Raw genomic sequence first — 26,295 nt, 5'->3', positions numbered from 1 at the left:
TGCCCGAAACGTCGATTCTCCTGCTCCTTGGATGCTGCCTGACCTGCTGCGCTTTTCAAGCAACACATTTTCAGCTCTGATCTCCAGCATCTGCAGTCCTCACTTTCTCCTCGAAAATGTATAGCTGACCCTGGAGAAACCTATGTGGCAAAACTCACAGCTGGGGAGCAGCCACCTGGTTAGTTTTTAAGAGTAATTTTACTGTTTTTGTTTGTAAATGTACAATAGTGAGTAAAGTAGGTTCTTTATATTGAGAACTGTCTCTTGATTTGTGATGATGCTGCTCCTTTAACAAGGTTGTGTTGACCTTGGTTTTTTAGAGGAGATCATATAAGACACAGTTTCTGAAAAGTCAGGACTTCGATGGGTTTTAGGGCCAGTTTGGGTTTAGCTAACAGATACTGCCTCAGGCGAAAGGATTTCAAGATTTTGAAAAAAAATTATGCAATGAAAGGGGAGTGGCCAATTCTCCCAGTTCAGCTTTTCTCTGGTTTGGTCTGGCTATTCACTGAAAACAGTCAGGCAGTAGTAAAAGCTAATGAGTTTTGAGAAGATTTGTAGCTCTGGTTGAGGTTCTGGATATAGGTTTCGTCACCGTATGGTGATGAAACGTCTGAAAAGGAACCTTCCAGCTCAGTGAGCAAACCTACATCCAGACCAGTAAAAGCTGCTGGGCCCAAAGAGGCAGGTCCATGCTGATCCTCCTCTGTCTCTGACATCTCTCCTGTAAGAGTCTGTGTTTGATTTTACCTTTTGTGCCAAATGGTGTTTATGAGGATGGTTGTAAGTATTCAGAACAGCATCATTAAGTTGGGGTAGTCTGTTGGGTTTTCAGTTAGGTTACGTTATTCGCTGTTCTGTTCCCTTTTGTTTGTGTTTCATTCACTAATCTGGTCAATAAATTCGGTTTTGTTTAGAACTGCATGGTTTCACCAACTGCATCCCTCATTGAATATATGTGTTGCACCTGCTTAAAACAACTAGCAAGATTAGGGTGTGGGCTACTTTCTTGAAATGTTTTGAGGGTGTCTAGCCTGGTCCATGACAGATTAGACTTCAAAAATATAAAACATTAAGTATTAAGTTAGCCTGGAGCAGTGTTTTCAGACCAGATTGTGCTATTTCCTGTAAATTGTTAAAGTGCAAAGATGGCCTTTATAGAGTGATGTGTTCCTCCTGTCAGATGGGGGAGTTTAGGGTGAATTTCCATTTTACTGATGATTATGTCTGCAGGAAATGTGCTTGGTTGCGAATCCTATTGGATCGCATGGATCTGTGGGAGCAGCAGTTGGAGGCAATGAGGAATTTACAACAATGAGGGGGTGTGATGGATGACAGTTATCGAAAGGGAGATAAAAACCCACAGATAAGTTCAGATAGATGGGTTAACTCCAGGAAAGGTAGGAGGGGTAGAAAGGTAGTGCAGGAATCTTCTGTGGCTATCGCCATCTCAAGCAAATATACTGTTTTGGAAAATGTAGAGGGTGATGGACTCTCAGGGGAATGTAGCACGAACAGCCAAGTTTCTGATATTGAGAATGGCTGTAATGAAATGAGGGGTATGTCGGGTTCCAAGCGATCGATTGTGATAGGGGACTCTCTAGTCCGAGGCACAGATAGATGTTTCTGCGGCTAACAGCGAAAAATCAGAATGGTGCGTTCCCTCCCTGGTGCCAGGGTCAAGGATGAGATTCTGAGGATAGAATATAGGAAGCTAGGCAGGAATTTAAAAAGTAGGTCCTCGAGGGTTAGTAATATCTGGATTACTCCTGGTACCATGAGCTAGTGAGGGTAGGAATAGGAGGATAGAGCAGATGCATGCATGGCTGAAGATCTGAGAGGAGAAAGATTCCCGTTATTGGATCATTGGAATCTCTTCTGCTTTAAGAAGGATGGATTGCCTTTGAATTAGAAAGGGATTAATATACTGGCAGGGACATTTATTAGAGCTGCTCAGGAGGTTGTAATCTAGTAATAGGTGGTGGGGGATGGTGGGAGTGGAATATGGTGGGACCCAGAGAGATAATGAGGAGACCAATCAGTCTGAGACTGTAACAGTTGGGAAAAAGAGTGAGTCAAACAGTCAGGGCAGGCAGGAACAAAGCAGAGAACAAGGTAGGACTGATAAATTAAACTGCATTTATTTCAATGCAAGAGGCCGAGGTAAGGCAGATGAACTCAGGGCATGGTTAGGAACGTAGGACTGGGATATCATAGCAATTAGAGAAATATTGCTCAGGGATGGATAGGACTGGCAATTTCATATTCCAGGGTATAAATGTTATAGGAAGGACAGAAAGGGGGGGTGGGGGTGGGCAGGAGAGATGGGGATGTGGTGTTTTGATTAGGAATAACATTATAGCTGAACTTAGGGAGGATATTCCTGGGAAGACATCAGAGAAGTTATTTAGGTGGAACTGAGGAATAAGAAAGTGATGATCATCTTGTTGCGATTGTACTATAGACACCCCAATAGTCAGAGGGAAAGTGAGAAACAAATTTGTAAGGAGATTTCAGTTATCTGTAAGAATAATAGGGTGGTTATGGTAACTTTCCATACAAAGGCTGGGACTGCCATAGTGTAAATGGCTTGGATGGAGAGGAATTTGTTAAATGTGTATTAAAACATTTTCTGATTCAATATGTGGATGTACCAACTAGAGAAGGTGCAAAATTTGACCTACTGTTGGGAAATAAGGCAGGGCAGGTGACAGAGGTGTCAGTGGGGGAGCACTTTGGGGCCAACAACCATAAGACTTATTAGTTTTAAAATAGTGATGGAAACGGACAGACCAGATCGAAAAGTTAAAGTTCTAAATTGGAGGAAGCCTAATGTTTGACGGTATTGGACAAGAACTTTCAAAAGTTGACTGGGGACAGATGTTTGCAGGTAAAGGAACGCTGGAAAATGGGAAGCCTTAGAAAATGAGATAATACAAGTCCAGAGACAGTATATTCCTGGTAGGGTGAAGGGCAAGGCTGGTAGTTACAGGGAATGTTGGATGATAAGAGAAACTGAGGTTTTGGTTAAAAATAAGAAAGAAGCATATGTCAGGTACAGATAGCAGAGATTGAGTGAATCCTTAGCAGCAGTAGGAGTATACTTAAGAGGGAAATCAGGAGAGCAAAAGGGGATATGAGATAGCTTTGGCAAATAGGCTTAAGGAGAATCCAAAGGGTTTTTATAAATACATTAAAGACAAAAGGTAACTAGGGAAAGATCAGCAAGGCAGCCTATGTGTGGAACCGCAGGATGGGGGAGATACTAAACAAGCATTTTGCATCAGTGTTTACTGTTGAGAAGGACGTGGAAGGTATGTAGAATGTGGGAACATAGATGGTGACATCTTGAAAATGTCCATGTTACAGAGGTGGAGGCGCTGGATGTCCTGAAACACATAAAAGTGGACATGTCCCCAGGACCTGATCAGGTGTACCTAAGAACTCTGTGGGAAGCTAGGGAAGTGATTGCTGGGCCCTTTGCTGAGATATTTGTATCATCGATAGTCACAGGTGAGGAGCCAGAAGACTGGAGGTTGGCTAATGTGGTGCCACTGTTTAAGAAGGGTGGTAAGGACAAACCAGGGAACTATAGACCAGTGAGCCTGATGTTTGGTGGTGGGCAAGTTGTTGGAGGAAATCCTGATGGACAGGATGTACATGTATTTGGAAAGGCAAGGACTGATTAGGGATAGTCAGGATGGCTTTGTGCGTGGGAAATCATGTCTCAGGAACTTGATTGAATTTTTTGACGAAATAATGAAGAGGAGTATTGAAGGCAGAGTGGTAGACACGATCTATATGGATTTCAGTAATACTCTCACCAAGGGTCCTCATGGTGGATTGGCTAGCAAGGTTAGATCACATGGAACAGAAGGAGAACTAGTTATTTGGATACAGAACTGGCTCAAAGGTAGAAGACAGAGGGTGGTGGTGGAGGGTTGCTTTTCAGACTGGAGGCCTTTGACAAGTGGAGTGCCATAAGGATTGGTGCTGGGTCCACTTCTTTTCGTCATTTATATAAATGATTTGGATGTGAACAAAAGAGGTATAGTTAGTAAGTTTGCAGATGACACCAAAATTGGAGGTCTCATGGACAGTGAAGAAGGTTACCCTAGAGTAGAATGGGATCTTGATCAGATGGGCCAATGGGTTGAAGAGATGCATATGGTGTTTAATTTAGATAAATATGAGATGCTGCATTTTGGAAAGATAAATCAGGGCAGAACTTTTACACTTAATGGTAAGGTCCTGGGGAGGGTTGCTGATCAACAAGAACTTGGAGTGCAGGTTCAGAGTTCCTTGAAAGTGGAGTCACAGGTAGATAGGATAGTGAAGAAGGCGTTTGGTGTGCTTGCTTTTATTGGTCGGTACATTGAGTACTGGAGTTGGGAGGTCATATTGCGGCTGTACTGGACATTAGTTAGGCCACTTTTGGTGTACTGTGTGCAGTTCTGGTCTCCCTGCTATAGGAAGGATGTTGTGAAACTTGAAAGGTTCAGAAAAGATTTACAAGGATGTTGCCAGGGTTGGACAGCTTGAACTCTCGACAGTGGCTGAACAGGCTGGGGCTGTTTTCCCGGGAGAGTCAGAGGCTGAGGGGTGACCTTACAGAGGTTTATAAAATTATGAGGGGCATGGATAGGATAAATAGACAAAGTCTTTTCCCTGAGGTGGGGGAGTCCAAAACTAGAGGGCATAGGTTTAAGGCGAGAGGGGGAAGATATAAAAGGGACCTAAGTGATAACTTTTTCATGCAGAGGGTGGTATGTATATGGAATGAGCTGCCAGACGAAGTGGTGGAGGCTCGTATAATTACAACGTTTAAAAGGCATCTGGATGGGGATATGAATAGGAAGGGGGATATGAGGGGGATATTGGACGAATGCTGGCAAATGGGACTATATTAGGTTAGGGTATCTGGTCGGCATGGATGAGTTGGACCGAAGGGCCTGTTCCTGTGGTGTACATCTCTATGACACTATGTTTGTTTCAGCAAAGCCTGTGACCTGATCTGACATTGGCCTCCTCAGTCCCCTTTCTAACCCAAAACCTATAAAATGACAATGTGAATTACAAGTGCTTTATATCCAGATTGAAATGTTAGTTAACTATGCTTCAGACCTCAACTCTCTTTTATCTCAGAAGTAGGTCGACAGGTTAAATCATCTCTGTTTGCAACCCAACATTCTCAACAATTATTTGGGACATGAAAGGCTTGCGGTTGAGCCACTGTTAGCACACAGGCTACTTCTGTTCTCTCCAAATCCAAGGACCTTACATCTCCTTCTCAGTAATACAGTCAGGGCTGTTTAATTCCCAGCATTCAAGGCACCCAGGCTTCCTGTCAGACAGATGTCAGGGCAGGTTACATGGCCCCTTTCATTGTATTGCAGAATCTCTACAGTGAGGGGCAGGCCTTTCGGCCCACCAAGTCCACACCCATCTTCCAAAAAGCATCCAGTCAGACCCACCCGCTACCCTACATTTCCCATGGTTGATCCTGTGGGCAATTTAGCATGACCAATCCACCTGAACCGCACATCTTTGGACTGTGGGAAGAAACCAGAGCACCAGGAGGAAACGCGCACAGACACGGGGAGAAAGTGTAAACTCCACACAGACGGTTGCCCGAGGATGGAATTGAACCCAGGTCCTGGTGTTGTGAGGCAGCGGGGCTAACCACAGAGCCACGATGCCAGCCTTGAATGTCCATTTAATTTGGGCAGACTACAGTCTAGTGGTATTATCACCATGCTCTTAATCCAGAGGCATGGGTGGTGAGGACCTAAGTTGAACTCATGCAACAACAGATAGTAGAACTTAAATTCAATAAAAATCTGTAATTAAGAGTCTAATGATAACCATGAAACTGTTGTTCATTATCAGAAAAACCCATCTGTTTCACTAATGACCTTCAGTAGAGAAAACTGCCATCCTTACCTGGTCTGGCCTACATATGTCTCCAGACCCACAGCAATGCAATTGGCTCTTAGCTACTTTCTTCACAATTCGGGATTGGCATTAAATGCAATTACCACTTTCTGTGAATTAAAAAAAAGAGACATACGCCATCAACATAATAATCTTATAAACATTTTAATTTGAACACAATTCTCCATCATAATCTAGCCTTTCCTGTGATCTACCTGCTGATTCCCAGTTCCCATAAACTCATGTGAAAAACTGAATATTGAGTCATAACAAACCTCAAATATTGGAGATTATGGTGAAACATTAGCAGAGTTGGATTTTACCTTAAAACGAGACAAGTGGTCCCCATGGAATAAGTATATATTCCATACTTCTTAAAGATAAAAAGTTAAAACTAGGGAGTACTATGGATCTGAATTTGATTGCTCATATCTGATTCTGCCATACCCTCTCCCCAAAATGGTAATTAATGACTTTAAGTACTCAGCATACTTACCAAAAACAGAATACATCAATGTGAAGTCTAACGTGGGTTTTGAGGACCCCATGCCAAACTTTGCATACCCTGGTGGCAGCATACAGTCACATTTGACACCAAATTAATCAGAATTATTAAGATGAAGCTGCTTGGAAGTCAGAATCAAATATGTAGGAATTAGTGACTGCTAGCAAAATCATTATTTTACATTGTTCATTCATGGTACGAGGATACTATGGCTCTAAGAAATGTTTTTTGTCCTTTTTTATGAAGAAAGGTTGAGATTAGAGGTGCCAATCGGTCTACTTCAAAGCCAATAAAGTAAATGGTTTGTGAGGCCTTTGGGTGTTTGTTTTTTCTGAGGTTGGTACAATAGAAGTCGCCTGAATGGGTGGGGTCAAGCTCCCATAGAACCAAGATTTTTAGTTTTAGTTTTTCAGGAACAGTTGTTGCTGGGGTCTTGAAGCTGGGTTTGGAAACTACAGTACATCTCTCCCTGCTACTCTCTCTCTCTCTCTCTCTCTGTCTCATTTTTCTCATCATGTTTTCCTCCTGGACGAGAGAATTGCCTGTGAGATAATCTATTTTTTTGAACTTGCTTTTGTCAAGGACGTGTCATGGGATGTTACTATACTGGAACAGTTGCTGATTAATAGTTAACAGAATAATAGTTTATTTAAGTTTTTCGATGGAGTAAAATTATTCCAGTTGCTTCTTTCTTTTGTTGTATTTTCACTATTGTGTGTGAATAAAGTGTGTTTTGCTTAATATCAAATAGTTCGACCAATCAACTTGCATCTGGAATGCAACATCTTACACTTACCTTTAAAATGAGAAAGGTTAGGGTTTAGACTATCCTCTGAATATACTTTGAGAAGGTTTGGTTTGGTCCATAACAATGGGATGCATGTGGCACTGGCAGAACCGATGTTTAGATTAGATTAGATTCCCCACAGTGTGAAAACAGGCCACGGTGCCGCATTGAAAATTGCTCAAGCGCAGGTAGTGGTGAGGCATCTTCTTGAACAGTTGACTTGGTGGCAATGAAGGAGCGATGATAATTCCAAATCAGGATGACATGGGGCTCAGTGGGGATTCTGGATGTGGTTGTGCTCACATCCATCTGCTGTCCTTGTCCCTCTGTCAGATTTCTGCTTGTGGGGGTTTGCTGTATGGACATTGACTGTCATGTTCCCTACATGACAGCGGTGAATACACCACAAAGTATTTTATTGGCCTTAAAGTACTTTGAGACATTGGATAGTCATAAACATTAATTTTCTTTCCTTCTAGGCAGTAGTGGTTGCAGTTTTGGAAGGCCACTTGACTGGATATTAAGTATGTTAAGAGTAAATTTGACAGAAAATTGGCTGGTGCACGTTCTGTCTCAATGACCTTGTGAAATTTCTGGATATCAGAGTTCATTTTCCATGGGGTCACCTGTTAAGGTCAGCACTATTATTAGCTCAAGGAAGGTAAATAGTTGCAGGTATTTATTATTCTTTGTTCTCACGGATTCCCAATGTGCTTCATTGCTGATGAACTGGTCACTGTGAAGGCTGAAAGAGGGAAGAGTTGTTTAAGTGTGTTCAGATGAGTTTCTGAACCAATGTGCAAATGATACTCACCCTCGGTGCACGTTGGCAGCCAGACAGGGGTGTGAAATGTGGTGAGATGCCACAGGCATTTTTCTGGGGCTTACCAGCTTATCCCTAACCCTACTGTAATTTCATTAGGTTACCCAACAGCCAATTGAAACCCTGAAATAATCAATAATTTACCACTTAAGGGTCAGAGTATTGAAGCCAGAGGAGGAAATCAACGATTGATGGGTGAAAGGTCAAACAGGCTATCCAGCTCAAGACTTGGTAGAAAACTTGAGGTGAGAGAAGCAGCAATCCACATTCTTAGGAACCCACAGTCCTTTCCATTTGGACTCTTGGCATTGCCTGTAAGTTACAGTTCTGGGAATATGACAATGTGAGGCTGTAGCTTGACTAGTCTGTGAGACAGCTTTCCCAAGTTTTGCTCTAGCCACAACTATTGTGAAGGAGGACATCACGGGGTCAATAGGGTTGAGTTTGCCATTGTTATTTCCGACACCTAGGTCACTGTCAGGTAGTCCGTCCAGTTTAACTCCTTCAAGATGTTTTAGTGGTTAAACATGACTGAGTGGCTTGCTGGGCTGTTTCAGAGGGTAGTTAAGAGTCAACCACTGCGCTGTGGGTCTGGAGTCACATGTAGGTCAGACCAGCTCAAGGGCAGACTTCCTTCCAGAAAGGACATTATTGAACCAGGTGGGCTTTTATAACAATCAACAATTATTTCATGACTATCATTAGACTTTTAATTGCAGTTTTTTAAAAATTTAAATTGAACAATCCTGTGGTGGGAATCAAAGGCATGCCTATGGTCCCTGGATTATGATTCAGCAATAGTACAATCAGACTATATTTCTGAAAACATTTTTTACACAAGGAATTAACCATTTAGGGAATTAAATACTAGTGGAATGTTTGTTTTCACAAGGAATTAGTTGAAGGAATTTAAGTGTGTTGAAATTTTTGGTTATCATGAATGTGTTTTATTCCGGTATCAATAAATACTATTTTCTGAGATTTATACATACCTTCTGAGATTTTTACATGTCAGATGCCAGGTGAATTGGCATGGAGAGGAAAGGCCACAAGGTGATGGGTAAGGGGGAATAGCTTGGCATGATTTGGCAAAAGGGTTATAAAGAGTCATTGGGATTAATAGGTTGACACAGGGATTATAGACTATGGAGTTCAGTAGATGGAAATATGATGGGACAGAGGGTATGAAAGACCATTGGCTGTGGGTAAATGTGTACAGTGTGGCACAGGGGCTACTAGGAGATATGGGGATGGGTGGATTTGCCATAGTGTGACTGGTGGATGGGTAAGGGGGAATAGGTTGGCATGATTTGGCAAAAGGGTTATAAAGAGTCATTGGGATTAATAGGTTGACACAGGGATTACAGACTATGGAGTTCAGTAGATGGAAATATGATGGGACAGAGGGTATGAAAGACCATTGGCTGTGGGTAAATGTGTACAGTGTGGCACAGGGGCTACTAGGAGATATGGGGATGGGTGGATTTGCCATAGTGTGACTTGGTGAGTGGATGAGTATTTCATGTTTTCACCTTTGTCGACTCTAACCACTGTGCTGGAGTCCCGAGACAGGCTTTTGGGAACTGACATCGTCCAATGCGATTCGTGACTTGCCTGGCCTCTCTCAAAATCCAGACCAGCAGCCCACCATTCCAGACGCAAAATCAGAACTGTGGGAGGCCATTTTTGAAAGCTGGGTTTGTGGAGTGGGGGTTTCTCCTACCTCTGTATACCTGAATCAGGACCATAACCTGGAGTCCCCTAGTGCAAGGAGAAAGTGAGGACTGCAGATGCTGGAGATCAGAGCTGAAAAATGTGTTGCTGGAAAAGTGCAGCAGGTCAGGCAGCATCAAAGGAGCAGGAGAATCGACGTTTCAGGATTCCTAAAGAAGGGCTTATGCCTGAAATGTCAATTCTCCTGCTCCTTTGATGCTGCCTGACCTGCTGCGCTTTTCCAGCAACACATTTTTCAGCCCCCTGGTGCAAACCCCTACCTGTGTTCACCTGCCCCACTTCCCCACCAGTGCCAGAAATGAGAAGGCAAGAGACAAGGGCATAACATCAGATAGGAGGGTAGGGGTAACTATCTCTATCCCCCACCCAATTAATTACCCATTTAGTGGCCACTTTAGGGGCACCTTTCTGTTTACTGTGCCATGTCATATGTTCTGTCTCCTAGTTCAAGACATGGGAGCCCATGGAGGGCCCTCTTCAGAGGTAAAGCCCACTCCTAATTAACGGCCACTCCAATCCAGCCTCTAGGTAGCCCCACCACTGAGGCCTGCCTGACTGGGCCTGGTGGACCTACCCAATTCAACTTGTCTCTGAACCTCTAGCAATGCTCCTGGGTTGGAAAAACTGCAGTCCCAGCCAGGACCATCACTACTGAGGCTGAAGAGCTACCTGTGTAGTTTTCTAACAGCCCTTTGAGGTGGAAAAGAGGGACAGAAGCCACCAACTCAGAAAACGAATTGCCTGAGCCATTTCAAATTAAGATATGTCTTTCAGGGCCATGTCTCCACTTTAAATCTCGGTTGTAGAATGTTGTAATAAATAAATGAACTATTTGGCTCATTACGCCTTTCTTGTGACCTTTTTCAATCTGCTGCTGAAATTTATGTACCCTTGCATTGCTTCTGACTAACTTCTATACTTGACATTTATCATTAACTACTATTGTAGCTTTATTTTAATTTTCATTTCCTTCTTTATACAGAGAGTTCTAGCTTAGGATTCCCCATTGTTCCTCTTTTACCACAGTGTTGTGACTTTACCTGATGGGCCTCTGACCTGAACAACTTCCATTGCTTATTTACTGTTGTCCTGACCAGCCGATGTTTCCACTTCACTATTGCCAGATTCCTCTCAAATTACTGAAGTTGGTTTTCTTTCAGTTGGGTATTTTCACCTTGTCCCTTCCCTTGAACAATTTTAGCCCAAATTACATTATGATTGCTATCACGAAATTGTTATTCTAATTAAATAAGCTACATTTGCCCTACTAAATTCCCAGAACAATATCCGGCATGCTTCCTTCCCCATAGTTTAGAAAGCAATTCTTCTGCATGCACTTTAGAAATGTTTCGCTTTTTATCCTTTGCTGTTTTTTAACCTTAGACTGTTCTGGTGTAATTGCAGTATTAATACATTTATTTGTAGTTAACATGGAAAGAGTTTTATAAAAGAAAGGAACAATGTGTTTATGCTGCTGGTAGGAAACAAATCCTTCTGTGTAAATGCAATAAAATATTGGTGAACAACCTAGAAATTAGTTCACATAACATTCATATTTTTTGTTGGCAGCAAATAAATCTGAAGGCTTATCAACATTTTAAAAGAATGTTTAAAATGGTGAAGTGCCCACAAAGAGTTTGTCACATCAACATTTGTGGAACAGGTTTTCCTAACATCATTGAAAAAGTATTTTGGAAGTTTTTTTTCCTGAAGGCAGTTGCACTGGCACAGCAGGTAGGTTCAGGCTTGTCGGAGCCCATCCACAGCAATCTTTTCCCTATGTGATTTTCATCTTCTTTTTCTTTCCTTTCTTCTTTTTCGAGGCCAGAGTGGTGTCAGTGAAGGGATGGCTGCAACATTGGTGGCATGGATCAGGATTCCTGGTGGAAGTGGCAATACCTGGACTCTTGGTCACAGTGATAGACCCAGAGCCTAGACTCTTGGCAGTGGCAGTTCCCAGAGAGCAGACTCCTGGTGACGGTAGGCCCAGAGCCTGGACTTCTAGTGGTGTTGGAAGGCAGCAGAGCCAGGATCTCCTGGGACATTAGCATCATTGTTGAGGGCCAGAACACTTGGCAGAGAACTTGCAGAAGCCCCGGAGCCACTTGAGATCCAATTTGAACAGAAGATAAACTTTATTGAAGTAATTTCTTTTCATTCTTTGTGTAGCTCAAAATGACACCGGATTGTGGCAACAACGTACCTTCAAGATATATGTGACAATAAAATCTTTCATTCATTCAAATCAATGTATAGGTGTCGTACATCGATGTAATTAAAAGGCTTGTGTTTATCATGCAATCATTAGATGAGGAAAGGGATATCTCTTATATGTGGCAGTTGTCATAAAAACATAGAAACTAGAAGCATAACTCAGCCATTCAGCTTTGAGCCTGTTCCATCATTTAATCTCATCATGGCTGATCCTCTGCCCTAATGCTACGTTCCAGCTTTCAGTGGCTCCCCAATCTGGGAAAACATCCAGCTTGCATTGAATGAGTCCAGACCTGTTTCAATCAGACCTCCTCTTATCCTGCTAAATGCAGGAAGAGCAAGCTGTGAGGAAGCTCCCCTGGTATCTGCAGCAGCGTCATCAAGGACAGTCAGCTGAGGCCTCCAGACAACAGATAAGGGACTGTTGAAATGTTAATTTATTCCTTGCTTTCTTAATTTAAACTAAGAAAGACTTTAATGTTAACTATTACCTATTTCTTTATTTTCCTACTTATTCTGTGAAGTAATGCTTAACTTTTTAACTCTGTTTCTCTTACTACATTGTACTTAAAGTCTCTTATACCTAGGTATTTTCATACCTAAGCTGGCGCCTGGCATGGCAACATTATACACTTTTCACTGTACTCCTGTACTTGAGTACATGTGATAATAAAATCTAAAATCTACATGTAAATCTAAAAATGTCGATCTAATGAATACTGGCCCACTCAAACCATTCTCTCCTCTTAGGACAATCCTGCCATTCCCAGTATCAGCCTCTGCTGCACTGCCCATGGTTGGCATGTCTTTTCATAGGTAAGGGGACTAAAATTACACGTAATACTCCATTTACAAAAGCTCCTTAAACAGCACCTTCCAAATCCATGATCACTTCCCACTCGAAGGACAAGGGCGGCAGATACATGCAAATACCACCACCACTCACCATCCAGACCTAGGAATGTATTGCTGTTCCTTCAATGTCATTGGATCAACATCCTGAAAGTTCATCCTGAAAGGCATTGTAGGTTCACCTTTAGCACATTAACTACAGCAGTTCAAGAAGGCAGTTCACCACCACCTTCTCAAGAACAACTCGTGTCAGGCAATAAACTTTGGCCTAGCTAGCAACTTGCACTTCTCATGGGTGAATAGAAATGTGACGCGGCCTCAGCAAGGCCTGTAAGACATGACTATTTCTGAACTTAAACCCTCTTGCAATGTATCATTTGCCTTCCTAATTGCTTGCTGCATCTGCCTGTTTACATTCATTGACTGGTGTACAAGGACACCCAGATCCCTTTGTACAATTCCCAATTAATCATATTTAAATACCACTCTGCCTTCCTGTTTTTCACATCGTGAATAATGTCACATTCAGCCATGCTATACTTCATCTGCCATGTGTTTGCCCACCCAGGCAACCTGTTGAAATCATCTTGAAGACTCCTTGCAACTTTCTCACAACTCACAATCCCACCTAGGGTGTGTTGTCAGCAAACTTGGAAATATTGTATTGAGGGTTCCCTCATTCAGGTCATTTATGTGTATTTATGAATAGCTGGGGCCCAAACACTGTACCCCAGTTGGTAAAAGACTCATTTATTCCCATTCTCTGTTTCCTGTTTGTCAACCAGTTCTTGATCCATACCAATCTATCACCCTTTATCTCATATACTTTAATCTTGCCCCCAACCTCTTTTGACGAACCTTCTCAAAACTTGTGAAGTTAATTCGGTTTGCCTAAAAAAACCATCTTGCTGAGGAAACCAAATCATATTTATTAAAAGCACTACGTTAAATGTCACAAATGTCTTACTGAATAAATGCCAATGAAGCACAATATAGCACAGATGAGGAATTAATAAGGGCCCCAATTAAATATCAAAGCATATGCTTCAATAGAAGACGGCATTGATCAGACCACATCAGGGGTACAGTGCAGAGTGTTGGTCACCTTATTTGTGGAAAGACATAAATATGGTAGAAGCAGTTCAGAGGTGCTTTATCAGATTAATACCTGCAATGGGAGGCTTTTCTAATGAGGAAGCTTGGACAGGATAGGGTTGTACTTGCTGAAGTTTAAAAAATTGAGAGAAGGTTGACTGAAATGTACAAGACTCTGAAAGTTTGGAAAGGTTGGAAGTGGTGATGATGTTTCCTCTTGTGGGAGAATCTATAACTAAGGGGTCACCAGTTAAAAATAAGATCGCCCATTTAAAATAAAGATGGTAACATTTTTTTTTCACAGAAAGTCTTTGGAACTTCCTTCCTGAAAAGGCAATGGACACAGAGTCTTTGAATATTTTTAAGGTAGCCGTGGATAGCTTTATGATAAGTAAAGGGCGAAAGGTTATCGGGATTGACAGGAATGTGGATTTGATGTTAAAAACAGACCAGCCATGATCACATTATATGGCAGAGAATTGTTGAAGGGCTGAGTAGTGTACTCCTGCTCCTTGTTTGTGCACTTATTCAGGAACATGAAAGGATAGCAGTTTTCAGCAATCTAGTCATTTTTCTCAGACAGGCAGCGAAGGATTAGAATGGGCTCCTTTTCAGATAAGGCAGTGACCATGGAATGTTTAACTCAGACACCTTTACATGATTCAAAGACATCCCATGCTTGGCATGTCTGATGAAAGAACATTGCAATGTGGAGTGAGATTCTCCTAACATTATTCCTTTTCCCAGTACTGCCTTCCATTTGCTTCTGTGAAAAGCTAAGGTGTGAGATGGATAATGTCTACTGATTAGGAAAACGCACAAACATGGGGATTGTGTTGGTAGCCTACATGCTCAGCATAAACAAAAAGCATAACATCAGCCAAACGAGGAAATGTTTCAAAATAAGCAAGTTACTGGAATGCAAATAGAGGAAGATGTTGAGAGAAATTTCTGGTTTTACAAAGATCACATTGTGAGAAGAGTATACTTCTATGATTGCTATAGATTTGCATTGTATATCAATGGCTTGGATCTGAGCACCAACTGTACAGTAGCTAAATTTGTTAATGACATCAATATTGGTAAGGAAGTAGAAGCAAAAGTTTTAATTTCTGGAGAAACTCAGCTGGTCTGGCAGCATCTGTAGAGAGAAAACAGTGATGCTTCTTCAGAACGGTCTGAAGAAGCATCACTGGATCCAAAACGTTAACTCTGTTTTCTCTCCATAGATACTGCAGACATACTGAGTTTCTCCAACAATTTTTGTTTCTGTTTCTGATTTTCAGCATCCACAGTTCTGTGTATTTGTTTGGTATAAAAGATTTTTTTGATTTCTTATTGTCACATGTATCGAGGTACAGTGGAAAGCTTTGTTTTGCGTGTAGTGCAGGCAGATCATTCTGTACAAAGTACATTAGGGTAATAGTACAGAGCAAGGAATACAATGTTACAGCTGCATAGAAGGCGCACAGAGAGTAAGATTAACACTAAAGTTCAAATTTGAAACTATGTTGTCAAGAGAAGGTAGAGAGTCCGCAACATGATATAGTCAGGTTAAATAAATGCATAATAATTTGGCATTTAGAGTAGAATATGAGGAAATGTGAATTACAATAGATACAATAAACAATAGGTGCAGGAGTACACCATTCTGCCCTTCGAGCCTGCACCACCATTCAATATGATCATGGCTGATCATCCTTAATCAGTATCCTGTTCCTGCCTTATCTCCATAACCCTTGATTCCACAATCCTTGAGAGCTCCATCCAACTCTTTCTTAAATGAATCCAGAGACTGAGCCTCCACTGCCCTCTGGGGCAGAGCATTCCACACAGCCACCACTCTCTGCAGGTCCTTGGACTCCTCCATCACCAGACCATAGCAACACGACGGCTGGAGGAAGAGCGCCTCATCTTCCGCCTAGAAACCCTCCAACTACAAGGGATGAATTCAGATTTCTCCAATTTCCTCATTTCCCCTCCCCCCACCTTGTCTCAGTCCCAATCCTCGAACTCAGCACCACCTTCCTAACCTGCAATCTTCTTCCTGACCTCTCCGCCCCCATCCCCACTCCGGCTTATCACAGAAAATAAAATGCATATTACATTAATGAGAGTGTTGAAGTCTTTGAAAATGGGACTGTTGAGTTCTATATGCAACTTAACAGTTACTGAGCAGATAGCACCACAGAACTGTCATGCCAAGTCAAGTAGTTGATTTGGGAAAGGTAGGATCTAAAGTTGCTATTTTAAGAATGAGATGAGCATTAAGGAAGAAAATGTTTACACTTTCCTTGGGGATTAAATCATTTCAGTAGAGCCTTTAATAATATATGTAAAATCAATTCTATGGGAAGAATAGTTTTGGTTATTTTAAATTCTAAACCTTCTCATTCTTTCATCTTTCCCATTTGTCACTTACTATGATGGTCAAAAGAAAAGTGTGAAATATTGTTAGATTTCAAACAGGGAGCTTCCAAACCAGGTAGTGGTCAGTAACAAACATAGGGAATGCTGGAGAAACTCTGGCAGCATCTGGAGAGGGAGAGTTATGAAGAAGAGCAAAAAAATCACACAACACCAGGTTATAGTCCAACAGGTTTAATTGGAACCACCAGCTTTTGGAGCACTGCTCCTTCATCAAGTAGTTGTGGAATCACAATTGTAAAACACAGAATTTATAGCAAACGTTTACAATGTAATGTAACTGAAATTATACATTGAAAAATACCTTGATTGTTTGTTAAGTCTCTCATCTGTTAGAGTGACCATGTTAGTTTCACTTCTTTCATATGTAAATCACAAAATGTTTTTTTAAAAGTTACATACTCAGGTTAACTTTAACAATTGGTTAAAACAATGACTGCAGATGCTGGAACCAGATTCTGGATTAGTGGTGCTGGAAGAGCACAGCAGTTCAGGCAGCATCCGAGGAGCAGTAAAATCGACGTTTGGGGCAAAAGCCCTTTATCAGGAATAAAGGCAGAGAGCCTGGACTCCACCCTTCTGGCTCTCTGCCTTTATTCCTGATGAAGGGCTTTTGCCCAAAACGTCGATTTTACTGCTCCTCGGATGCTGCCTGAACTGCTGTGCTCTTCCAGCACCACTAATCCAGAATCTGGTTTCCAGCATCTGCAGTCATTGTTTTTACCGAGCTAACATTACAAACTTATCATCAACCTGAACTACAAATCTTCTCAAAATTTGCCACGGCAAATTGAATATTGTGGGAAGACTAGAGCTGTGGGATCCAGTTTTAAGAATGAAAGGTCCTTTTTTTATGTAGGAAATAAGGAGAACTTATTTCTCTCTGAGTGTCATTAATACATGGGACAATCTTTCAGCAAGTTGGAGAAGCGTGGTCATTGAATATATTTGAGGCTCAGTTCGATATAACTTTTTTTCAGAGAAGGGAGTCAGGTTATAGGGGCCAACAGAAAACTGGAGTTGATGCCATAATAAGATTAGCATAATCTTCTTGAATGATTGAGCAAGCGTAAAAGGCCAAATGTCTTATTCATAGAATATAGATATTGAACAGTACAGCACAGGAATGGGATCATTGGCCCATGATGTCTCTGCGGACCACAATACCATTCTAAACTACTCTCATCTGTCTGCATATGGTCTGTATCCCTCTTTTCCCTGCCTGTTCCTGTGTCTGTCTAAATGACTCTTAAACAATGCTTTGGTAACTGCTTCTACCACTTCCTCTGGCAGCACGTTCCAGGCACCTATCATTCTCTGTGCTAAATACTTGCCTCACACTTCTCCTTCAAACTTTCTCCCTCTGACCATAAACTACGTTCACTTGGATTTGACATTTCTATCCTGGGAAAAAGACTCCAACCTTCTACCCTACACCTGTCTCTCATAATTTTATAAATTTCTATCAAGTTGCCCTCAGCCTCTGTTGCTCAAGTGAAAACAATCCAAGTTTGTTCAACCTCTCCTTATAGCTAATACACTCCAATCCAGGCAACAGATCTCCTTAGTGCCCTTTCCAAAACCACCATATCCTTCCTATACAGTGTAGTGACCAGAACTATGCACAATACAACAAATATGGCCTAACTAAAATTTATACAGCTGCAACATGACTCACCAACTTTTATACTTAATGCCCCAACTGATGAAGGCAAGCATGCCATATGTCTTCTTTACTACCATATCCACTTTCAGGGAGCTATGGACTTCCACCCCAAGATCCCTCTGCATATTAATGCTCCTAGGGGTCATGTCAATTACTATGTACTTTCCTCTGGAATTTGATCTCCAAAATGCACCACCTCACACTTTTCCTGATTAGACAGTAAGACCATACAATATAGGAGCAGAATTAGGGCATTTGGTCTATCAGGCCTGCTCTGCCATTTGCTCATGGCTGATATGTTTCTCAAGACCATTTTCCTGTATTCTCCCCATAACCCTTGAAACCTTACTAACCAAGAACTTATCTGATGACACTTTATGACATGATCCCCACAATGTTCTGTGGCAATACGTTCTGGCTGAAGAAATGCCTCCTCATTTCAATTCTAAGGATCGTCCCTTCACTCCGAGGCTCTTCCCTCAAGTCCTGGACATCTATTCTATCCAGTGTCTCAGTGCTCTATGATTTTAAATCAGATTCCCCCTCACCCTTCTGAAACGCATTGAGTACAGACCCAGTGTTTCTAACTGCTTCTCATGTGACAAGACTTTCATCCCTGGAATCATTCTTGTAAACATCTTCTGGACCCCTTCCAATGCCAGCACATCCCTTCTTAGATACAGGGCCCAAAACTATTCACAATATTCAAATTCGGTCTGACCAGAGCCTTATGCAGCCTCAGCAGTACATCGCTGCTCTTGTATTCTAGCCCTCTTGAAATTAATGCGAACATTGCATTTTCCTTCTTAACTACCAACTGAAATTGCATGTTAACCTAAAAAGAATCCTGGACTAGGACTCCTGAGTCCCCATTTGCTTCAGATTTCTGAAGCCTTTCCCCGTTTAAAAAATAGTCTATGCCCCATTCTTTCTACCAAAGTGTGTAATGTCACAATGTCCTACACCGTATTCTATCTGCCACTTTTTTGCCCACTCTCCTAGCCTGTCCAAGTTCTTCTGCAGCCTCCCAACTTGACCAACACCACCTGACCCTTCACCTTTCTTTGTGTCATCTACAAACTCAGCAACAATGCCCTGTGTTCCTTCGTCTGGATCATTAATGTATAACATGAATAGATGTGGTATCACCACTGTCCCCTGAGGAATTCCACAAGTCACTGGCAGCCATCCTGAGGAAGACCCTGTTATTTCCACTCTTTGTCTTCTGCCAGTCAGCCAATCCTCTATCCATGCCAGTATCTTGCCCCTAGCCCATGGGCTCTTATAAACCCCATTTGCCGTTTCTCTGTCCAAATTTCCAACTGATCTATATCCTACTGTATCCTTTAACATCCTTCCTCACTATCGACAACTTCACCAATGTTCATGTCATATGCAAACTTGCTAATCAGACATATATTTCATCACATTAGCTATTTATATTAAAAACAACAAAGGTCCCAGCACTGATCCTTATGGAACATCACTGGTCACGGAGCGAAAGTCAGAGAAATAATTCTCCACAACTACTGTCTGTCTTCTATGACCAACTTGCCAACTCACCGTGGATCCCATGTGACTTAATCTTCTAGGCCTGTCTAACATGAGGGAGTTTATCAAATGCTTCAATAAAATCCACATAGACAACACCCACCACCCTATCCTCATCAACTATCTTCATCACTTCCTCAAAAGCACAATCAAACTTATGAGACAAGACCTCTCCTGCATATTAGCCATGCTGACTATCCCTAATAAGTCCTTTCATTTCCAAATGTGAGTAAATTCTGTTCATAAGAATCTTCTCTAATAATTTCCCTATCACTGATGTAAGGCTCAATAGTCTATAATTTCCTGGATTATCCCAGTTGACTTTCTTAAACAAAGGAACAACATTGGCTATTTTCCAGTCTTCTGAGACCTCTTCTGTGGCTAAAAAGGATCCAAAGATTTCTGTCAAGGTCCCAGCAATCTCCTCGCTAACCATCTTGGATAGATCCCATCAGGCCCTGGGAATTGTCTATCTTCATGTTTTTCAAGGCACGCAACACCACCTCCTTCTTTAATACCAACATGCCCTAGAATATTAACACAATCCTCTCTAATCTTACCATCTCCATGCCGTTCTCCTACTCATACTCTTGACTCCTTTGTTTCTGTAATGAGCATTACTAACAAAGCCAGAACTTGCCACCCAACCATAATTGCCTTTGAACTGGGTGGTTGACTCAGCCATTCCAGAAGCAGCTAAGAGTCAACCACAATGCTGTCATATGTAGGCATATGAGCATATAAGAAGCGTATATCTCCAGATGGGTTGTGAATCATAATTGTTCAGAATGTGGTGCTGGAAAAGCACAGCAGGGCAGGCAGGGTCCGAGGGAGAGTTGACGTTTCAGGCAAAATCCCTTAATCAGGAAATGATAATTGTTCACCTTTACCAAGGTTAGCTTTCAATTTCATATTTATTATTAACTGGATTCAAATTTCCCCATCTGCTCTGATGGAATTTGAACTTCTTTCCTTTGAGGTTTGATTTGGAGAACTAAACTAATACTGCATCTATGTCTGTTATTTCCCTTAATCTAATAATGTAGAGCAGCAAAGACAAAGACCAGGTCAAAACTCCATATATTCACCTCACTCCAGTGCACACCTGTGAATGTTTTTCTTGCAGCATCTCCTCTAGTTTTGGCAAATCAGTGATTGTTTTAACTAAGGACAGAGCAGAAATATTTTGCGAATGGCAGAATGCTGCGGAACACTGTTATGGAGTTGCACCGACTTGCAAAGTCCAATCATGGTGAAAGATAAATTGCATAACTGGGTTAGTGGGAATGGGTGGCAGCATGGATTGGAACCCTGCCTTTTCATGTCTGGAATCTCAGAACTAATTCAGCTGATGCCACCCCCCCATATACACACAACTCCCTGATTTCACAATGTTTTTTTTGCACAGGCATGGATGCAGGAATGAACTTGTGAAATCCTATGAAAATACTCTGCAGCATTTAAATTGTGACACCTTTAAAATACTATATTGGAATTTAAAAGACATCTTCAAAATAATGGCAGAATGACTTGCAAGGCTTCAGTAACTTGTTCCATGTGGGAAATTGTGTTAATTCTTTGGTGGGATTGTGGTTTTAAAGGTTATTTCTGATAATAGATTAGATTCCCTACAGCGTGGAAACAGGCTCTTCAGGCTAACAAGTCCACACTGACCCTCTGAAGAGTAACCCATCCAGACCCAGCTCCCTCTGACTAATACAGCTAATATTATGGGCAATTTAGCATGATCAATTCACCTGACCTGCACATCTTTGGACTGTGGGAGGAAACTGGAGCACCCAGAGGAAACCCACGCAGACACAGGGAGAATGTGCAAACTCCACACAGACAGTCACCCAAGGCTGGAATCGAACCTTGGACCCTAGTGCTGTGAGGTAGCAGTGCTAACCACTGAGCCACCATGCCACCCTAATGATAGACATAATGCTAGATATAATTCTATAAATACAGAGTCTTATGGCCCTGCTCCACAGTTACCTGATGAAGGAGCAGCACTCTGAAAGTTAGTGCTTCCAGATAAACCTGTTGGACTATAACCTGGTGTTGTGTTATTGTGTGGAGTTGTGGGGTGGTTAGGGTTTGGCGATGGAGGAGGCCCAGGACCTGCATGTCCTCGGCGGAGTGGGAGGGGGAGTTGAAGTGTTTGACCATGGGGCAGTGGGGTACCTGGGGGTTGCAGTAAGAGAATGACTCACTGAAATCTTTGTAGAGAGAGGAGGAGATCTTCTTCAAGGTAGGCATCTTTGGAAGAGGATTCACAGTGAGGTTAAAATCAACTAGGAGAAAGTAGGGACTGCAGATACTGGAGATCAGAGTTGAGAGTGTGGTACTGGAAAAGCACAGCAGGTCAGGCAGCATCTGAGGAGCAGGAGCCTCGGGAGTGGAGACATAAATGAGAGGGGTGGGGCTGGGTGGAGGTAGCTGAGAGCGCAATAGGCGGATGGACGTGGGGGTAAAGGTGATAGGTCAGAGGGGAGGGTGAAGCGGCTAGGTGGGAAGGAGGATGAACAGGTAGAACAGGTGATAATTTTTAACTTTGTCCACCCCAGTCCAACACCAGCTCCTCCACATCACAGAAATTATTATCTATTGAACAGAACAAACTGCAAAGAGATCGGGGAAAGGACACAAATATGAAATGAAGAAGCCTTGGAGTAGAACACATAAGGAGAAAGGTAATGAAGAGATATGAGAGAGAAGCATAATGTTCACAGGTAGTTTGTGAACTATTAATGCAATGTTAGTTTCCAAAGTTAGGCAATTATTTTTCTTGTACATACATGACTGCAATACTAGAATTACGGAGTCTTTTAAATGTTTTACTCTTATTCATGCCCGTGTCTATACAAGAAACTATGTAGGAAAATATTGTTGTACTTACTGCAAAAATGGGTGGTACAAGGAACATAAACTCTCAAATATTGTCAGGAGTTGATCCAAGGAGAAAATGCAGTGATTTGTGAAATGCGTCAGGTGGACTACAGAAGATGAAATGTACTTTTCACAACATAAAATACTGCACACAGAAAGAAAAATTGGCAATAAATATGAAGCACGTTGAATAATATCAATAAGATGATATCTTGAAGCTTTGACTGTCAGTTAATCTGGAAATACAGAGAGAAGCACTCAAAGTGTTTCTGTAGCCTCCAACACAAACCATTGCTATCTGTTATAGTACGCCCCAAAGTGACCTTGCCAGTTTTACAGTGCACTTAAGGTATCCCTGAATTCTGGAGAAGTGAAATGGATAATAAGTGAAAGGGTAAGCAGCTGTATCAACATATGAGACCATAAGAACTAGGAACAGGGGTGGCTGTTCAGCCCCACAAGCCTGCTCCACCGTTCAATAGGATCATTGCTGATCCGACACTCCTTATGTCCACTTTCCTGCCCTTTCCCCCTTCCCCTTGATTCTCCCACTGGTCAATAATCTATGTATCTCAGCCTTAAATACAAGCCCCTGAATGTTTGGACAGGTTCAATGTGGAGAGGATGTCGTCACTCTCGGAAAATCTACAAGTAAGTGTCGCTGTTTAAAAATAATGGACCATCTTGCATGGAGGATAACTTGCAATATTGAAATAGATTTGACCTTTTACCTTCAAAGATCCGATATGGACTTGCAGCTCTATTCCCTCCAGCAGTGATTAAGGTATTGCATAACCCCTCAGCCCATCTGAACATGGGAACTCCTAATCAAATATTCCCCACTCCAGACTGACATTGCCTTCTGTTGATAGTTTTTAAGAGCAGGCAGAGGTTTCACACCAATGGGACCCAGGAAATCTGGTAGAAACGCAGGTTCATTGGCCTGGAGCTGCATCTTGGGACTGAAAGTCTGCAGCAGTTTCAATGTAAACAACGAGCAGTTCTTTACTCCCAATCTATTCAAACTCAGTGAAGGATCAGTCAACATGAGGCTCCGTGAATGTCTCCAAAACATGATGTCAGACGTCTGCCATTATGCTTTGAGCCATTGGTAGTGCTGCTACCTTTTAGAGCTTATGAAGGTCGTTCTGGCCCGACACTAGAACTTAAATCTAAGCTGATAACTCAATGTCAGGAAGAGCTTTCATGACAGTTTCTCCCGAGTTTTAGGAAGGCACATGAAATTATTACTGTCACGATAGTGTTAATATGGACTAATGATTTTCAAATTACATTATTTGACTTTAATCCTTGGGACTTTCATAGACTTGACTGGTCTTAAGGAGGTGAATCTCTCGTTTAAAATGGCCACAACAACTAAATTGACCACACAAGTTAACCAGTCTTCATGAAATCAAGGTGGAATAAACAAGCATCCAAACTAAAATTAACATTATATTGTTAGACTTTGAAACTACCCCATCCAGTCAGGTACGAGAACACCCTAAATTCCTGTTTGATTTACACCTATATATGAACATAGGAACAGATGTAGACCATTCAGCTCCTTGAGCCTGTTCTACCATTCAATGAGATCATGGCTGATATGTTGCCCAACTCCATAGACCTGCCTTTGGTGTATATCCTTTACTACCTTTGCTTAACAAAAAAATATCTATTTCAGATTTACAATTCACAACTGATCCAATAACTACTGTTGTTTGTGGAAGACTGTTCCAAGTGACTGCCACTCTTGCTCTCCTGAATAGTCTGGTCCTAATTCTCTGACCCTCTAGTTCTAGAATTACTGACCAGTGATAAAGTTTACTTTTATCTACCCTATCTTTTCCTGTTCATATCTTCAAGATTTCAATCAGATCATCCTTAGCCTTCTAAGTTCTGGAGAAATCATGCTTAATTTGTATAATTGCTCCTCATAACTTAACCCCCGTGGTCCTGGTATTATTCTGCAAACCTACATTGTACTTCCTCCAAGACCAAAATATCCAGTAATATCACTTTCAAATACTAGAGATTGAAGACATTGCCTACAATTATCACACTTGGAAACATTTAACTTCATCAATGAAGTACATAAATCAACTTCTATTTCAGGAAACTGCTTTTACAAAGTTGGGAGAGTGCTTATTGATTGCAGAACCAACCAAAGTTTTTTCTGTGCTTCTGAAAGGACAAAGCATCTAATGACAACACGCATTCGAGAAAACATTTAGACACCAATTATTTAAAAAGGATATTTATAATATTCAGGATTGCTAGTGGCTCAAGAGTGAAATAATCTTGCGCAGGTTCACTCTTATGTCCCAAGGACACCCTAAGGACTTTAAACTGTATTCTTATTTCATTTTCCTTTTGTGTGAACACCATCTTTTCTTTAATGTTGTACCTTGGGCATATGTGCTTGAAATGCATGCTTATTATTTTTCTTGGGATAATAAAATGACTTTACCTTTCACCCAATAAACCTTGGGCTTGGTTTCTTCCAGATACAGCAGATATTGGGCGGCACGGTGGCACAGTGGTTAGCACTGCTGCCTCACAGCGCCAGAGACCCGGGTTCAATTCCCGCCTCAGGCGACTGACTGTGTGGAGTTTGCACGTTCTCCCCGTGTCTGCGTGGGTTTCCTCTGGGTGCTCCGGTTTCCTCCCACCATCCAAAGATGTGCAGGGTCAGGTGAATTGGCCATACTAAATTGCCTGTAGTGTTAGGTAAGGGGTAAATGTAGGGGTATGGGTGGGTTTCGCTTCGGCGGGTCGGTGTGGACTTGTTGGGCCGAAGGGCCTGTTTCCACACTGTAATCTAATCTAATCTAATCTAATATTGGGCAACTACATTTTTAATTGAGAAAAGTATATGCACATCCTTGTGCTTAAAAGAACATAAATCTTTGTTGTGGCCAACTGAGGAGGTTGAAAAGGGGGAAGCTATTCACTCCTACACCTAATTATAACACTGTGGATAATTGAGGGAAGCCTCATGGAAATTCTAACCTGAGATATTACAACCAGTTTCTGAAAAGAGTCATACTGGGCACATTGCAGAGTAAAGACAGTAAGAGCATTAGTTTTGTTTTGACTTTAGTGCAGAAGCATTAACATTTTCAATTTAATTCAGAAGAACTAGAAGTTGAGTTCAGAAGAAACAGGAATTGAGCTCAGAAGCACATTTTTGAGACCAGTTCAAGGGAACCAGTCACCTCAGCTGAAATGATTTATAGTCTGTGAATCTTCCAGTATTGGAGAGTTTGAGTAGAAGATTTCAACATGTTAGATCTGAGAAAGTTTAAGCCATTATAGTTGTGAGTGATCCATCAGCAGACTCAGAAATGAATCATAAAAAATATGGTCTTATTCTTCAAACAGAGCAAAGGGAAGAAATTGGGAAGTCTCAGGTAAACAAAGATGCTTTAAAAAACTATAATATCAGTTGATACATTGGGTTACTTTGAACAGTTATGAGTGTCCTGCTATAATGTCTTTAGTAATAACTTAGAGTCATAGAGATGTACAGCATGGAAACAGACCCTTCAGTCCAACCCGTCCATGCTGGTCAGATATCCCAACCCAATCTAGTCCCACCTGCCAGCACCCGGCCCACATCCCTCCAAACCCTTCCTATTTTTATACCCATCCAAATGCCTCTTAAATGTTGCAATTGTACCAGCCTCCACCACATCCTTTGGCAGCTCATTCCATACATGTACCACCCTCTGCGTTAAAAAGTTGCCCCTTAGGTCTCTTTTATATCTTTCCCCTCTCACCCTAAACCTATGCCCTCTAGTTCTGGACTCCAC

General features: G+C 41.7%; 1 long non-coding RNA gene across 2 annotated transcripts in view; it reads right to left on the bottom strand.

The window, feature by feature from the left end:
- Positions 1–26,295, bottom strand: part of LOC122550068 — a 69,547-nt gene that overhangs the window by 1,944 nt on the left and 41,308 nt on the right. For both annotated transcript variants that reach the window (XR_006311734.1, XR_006311735.1), the window contains exon 4: positions 5,944–6,044. This is a non-coding gene — a long non-coding RNA (uncharacterized LOC122550068). The remainder of the gene's footprint in view (positions 1–5,943; positions 6,045–26,295) is intronic.

The sequence above is a fragment of the Chiloscyllium plagiosum genome, chromosome 5 (genome assembly GCF_004010195.1).
Source record: "Chiloscyllium plagiosum isolate BGI_BamShark_2017 chromosome 5, ASM401019v2, whole genome shotgun sequence".
NCBI classification, from domain to species: Eukaryota; Metazoa; Chordata; class Chondrichthyes; order Orectolobiformes; family Hemiscylliidae; genus Chiloscyllium; species Chiloscyllium plagiosum.
Note: the sequence above shows the minus strand (reverse complement) of the source record. Positions and strands in the feature narration are given on the sequence as shown.